Genomic DNA, 4,140 nt, shown 5'->3' with positions numbered 1-4,140 from the left:
TCTTCTCTAGTAACTGAGATTGTAAGAAGACAGTCAGAAGACAGTAATTTACAGAAGAAGTTTGAGAAATCCAAGAAAGGCTTAGAGGTGGAGTTTGAGCTGAGAACAGATGGAGCCATTGTTAAACAAGGAAGATTATGTGTTCCGAATATCAGTGAGCTTAAGAATGCTATTCTAGAAGAAGCTCACAGTTCAGCTTACGCTATGCATCCAGGTAGCACCAAGATGCACAGAACTTTAAAGAAGACTTATTGGTGGTCTGGAATGAAGCAAGAGATAGCTGAATATGTTGATAGATGTTTGATTTGTCAACAGGTTAAACCAGTAAGACAGAGGCCAGGAGGATTTCTTAATCCTTTGCCAGTGCCAGAGTGGAAATGGGAGCATATTACTATGTATTTTCTATTTGGATTACCTCGTACATCCAGTGGACATGATGGTATATGGGTAATAGTAGACAGACTCACCAAGACGACACGATTTATACCGATTAAAATGACATCTACGTTAGACCAGCTAGCGAGATTATATGTTGATAAGATTGTGAGTCAGATGGAGTACCAGTGTCCATAGTTTCAGATAGGGATCCGAGGTTTACTTCTAAATTTTGGCCTAGTTTACAGAAAGCAATGGGAACAGGGCTAAAGTTTAGTACATCATTTCATCCCCAAACAGATGGTCAGTCCGAGAGGACCATCCAAACTTTAGAGGACATGTTGAGAGCATGTGTCCTACAACTTAAAGGAAGTTGGGATATCCACTTGCCACTTATGGAGTTTGCTTATAATAATAACTATCAGTCTAGTATCGGTATGGCACCATATGAAGCCTTATACGGGAGACCATGCAAAACTCTTGTGTGCTGGAATGAAGTGGGAGAGCGGAAGTTAGTAGGTCCTGAGTTGGTTCAGATTACAACAAACAATATTAAGTTGATCAGAGCAAATTTGAGGAAAGCCCAAGATCGACAGAAAAGTTATGCGGATAAGCGACGAAGAAACCTAGAATTCCAAGTTGGAGATCAAGTTTTCTTGAAATTATCTCCATGGCGAGGTGTTATTCGTTTCGGAAGAAAAGGTAAGTTAAGTCCTAGATATATTGGGCCATATCAGATAATGGAACGAGTGGGACCAGCAGCGTATAGACTTGAGTTGCCAATAGAACTTGCACGAATACATGATGTTTTCCATGTATCAATGTTAAGAAAATATATACCAGATCCATCACATGTGTTGCAAGAGCAACCCATTGAATTAAAAGAAGATTTGAGTTATGTTGAAGAACCAGTTCAGATTCTTGACAGAACGGAACAAGTTTTGAGAAACAAAACGATTCCACTCATAAAGGCTTTGTGGAGACATCATGGAGCGGAGGAGGCAACTTGGGAACCAGAATATCAGATGAAGAAGAGATATCCGATACTTTTCAGTTAAGGACATTCTAAATTTCGAGGACGAAATTTTCTAAAGGGAAGGTAAGTTGTAAACCCGATATTTTCTTGGTTTAATTTCTTTAAATGTGGAAAGAAAAAAAAAAAGAAAAAGAAAATGGAAATAAAGTGTAAATATATATATATATATATATATATATATATTTATATATTAAATAGTTTTATTAAATAAAGTAAAGAAAAGAAAGAAAAGAAAGGATAAAAAGAAGAAAAGGAGAAGAAAATTTCATTTTTTCTTTTCTTCTTCTTCTTCTCTTCCCTTCACCGCCAAGATTTTGAAGACATCCAAGTTCGATTTTTTTTTCTTTTTCGTTCTTCAATTTGCAGAGAACTTCTAAGAGAGAGTTTGGAAGAAGAAGAGAAATTTTACTAGAATTTTTAGGTTGAAGAAGAGGAGGAGAACTCAAGCAAAGTGTATCAATGGCTGAATTTTAGTTCATTCTGAACATCACTGGTTTTTAATTCGGTTTGAACTCTTTAAAAGGAATTAAGAGGTGAGATTTACATTTACTGAAATTTAACTCATTTTTAAACAAATTTTATGAAGAACGTTGGAGCAAATTCGGATATTCATTTGGTGCTTTTTGATGAAGAAAACAGGGCAGTTGGTTTTCACCCGAAATCAGCAGGTCTCTGGTTTTTCTTGTATTTCAGAGTGTATCGGAGGAGTTAGAATCTCTATTTGATGTGGTTGGAAAGCTTATTCACTTTACTACAACTTTCATGAAGAAATGGTAAACCCAAAACGACGAAAAAGCAGTTAAATTGTAGGGACAAGTTAAAGAGGTCGTGTGCGCGCGATTCTGGAAGTGGTTCTGTTTTGAGGGTTATATGTGTTTATGCACGGGGAATCAGATTTATATGTCTTCAGGTAAGTTTTAGAGTATCTCAAAATGAAGACTTTGATATAAAGAACACTCATTTTGGTTAAGTATTGAGAAAGTTATAGTCCTTTGAAGTTTATGTTAGAAATCTGGAAATTTTAGAGAATTGTTGAAATAGGATTTTATTTCTTAAGCTTTTGTTTTCGTGAGCGTCATCTTTGGTGCGACATGTTATGTATATCTTTAGGAAACCAGAATGTTTAGAGTTTTAATACTCGGTTGGGTTGTTGGCAGGCCGAGAAGAATTAAACCGAGCTTATAGACCAAGGATCTAGCCCAAGACTGTGAGTGACAAAACCAACTTTGAAATATTTTCCATAATTGTTATTATGATTGAATGCGATAAATGTTTATTTACGAAGCCATGAAAAGTATTTGAATTTCATGACTATTTTCAAGTATACATTTGGAGACTAGATTTCTTATAGAAATTTATGCTAGCACGTAGATATTAAATGTTTGGAAAGTATTTAAACCACAATATTTTAAGCAAAGCATGAATTAGTATGAAGTTTTGTTTTAAGAACTACAATTTTCCACGAAAGAGCTGAGTAAAGTTCGAGCTTTGTCTAAAATTTATAAGTAGGCATGTTTTAATATTTAAAGATGATTTATGAAATTTTCATTAACTACATGACTGAGATCTTGAGCCTGAGGCTAGAGATTACCGTGTGCACACTGGTTACATTCCGTTGTTGACGTTGAGTGTACTCCGTAACAACGATGCTGTCGTGAGTGCTGAGCGGGCTCCACTACGACAAAGATGATGGGAGTGCTAGGCGGGCCCCACTACATCGTAGTGCTTGTAAACGTTGTTGTACTAGGTGTACCCTACACAACGTAGATTCGTCATGTTAGTTAAAATGCTTCGATATACTTGATATGCCTTGCTAGATTTCAATGATGAACATGCTGAGTATTTAAGGAAGCTATTCTTACTACTACACATTTACATTTGCGACTTGTATAACAGATTTATATGTGTAAAGCTTTCACGTGCTCTTATCTTTAAATTCATAGTTTTAAACTGAGTCACTCACTGAGCTTCATAGCTCACCCTTTCTAAAATGTTTTACCCATTTTCCAGGTAGAGATCGAGTTCCCGGTGCCTGATAGACTGCCTTAGTCTGTGGAAGCTTCATTATCGATTGCCAGTACGTGTTTTGAGTTGGGCATAGAGTCTGTTGTGTTGTGATGTATATACACCCTTGTATGTTATAGATACTCCACAGTTTGTATAAGCTTTAGGAGCTGTAGTTGTGTAAATTTTGTTGGTTATATTTTGATTAAGGTGTCTTTAGGTTTACTCGTGAAATCGGTAAATTTTGAGGTACACTTCATGTATGTGTTTGACTAGCTGTGTTTGACTAGCCTAGGATCCGCTGTGTTTTGTGGCATGTACAATAGTTTATATACTAGATTGGCAAGTTCATCACATGAAAGTTTTAAGCAGAGTCGACAGATACAGGTACAGAAAAGCGTTGTTCGTCGGCTTCACGGCATCTTTCGGTCTAAGGTAGCAGGTAGTCCAGGAGGGGGTGTGACATTGGATGTCTTCAAAATTCTTGGCGGTGAAGGGAAGAGAAGAAGAAGAAGAAAAGAAAAAATGAAATTTTCTTCTCTTTTTCTTCTTTTTATCCTTTCTTTTCTTTCTTTTATTTAATTTATTTAATAAAACTATTTAATATATATATATATATATATATATATTTATTTATATTTACACTTAATTGCCATTTTCTTTTTCTTTTTTTTCCACATTTAAATAAATTAAACCAAGAAATATCGGGTTTACAACTTACCTTC

The 4,140-nt window shown here is 35.6% G+C and overlaps 1 long non-coding RNA gene across 1 annotated transcript; it reads left to right on the top strand.

Annotated features, from left to right (window-relative positions):
- The first annotated feature begins 1,642 nt into the window (after positions 1-1,642).
- LOC127151349 (uncharacterized) lies at positions 1,643-3,398 on the top strand. The gene is made up of 3 exons (XR_007824282.1): positions 1,643-1,944; positions 2,051-2,321; positions 2,569-3,398. It is a non-coding gene; the product is annotated as an uncharacterized LOC127151349 (long non-coding RNA).
- Positions 3,399-4,140: the final 742 nt, after the last annotated feature.

Source organism: Cucumis melo, chromosome 1, assembly GCF_025177605.1.
Source record: "Cucumis melo cultivar AY chromosome 1, USDA_Cmelo_AY_1.0, whole genome shotgun sequence".
Taxonomy (NCBI): domain Eukaryota; kingdom Viridiplantae; phylum Streptophyta; class Magnoliopsida; order Cucurbitales; family Cucurbitaceae; genus Cucumis; species Cucumis melo.
Note: the sequence above shows the minus strand (reverse complement) of the source record. Positions and strands in the feature narration are given on the sequence as shown.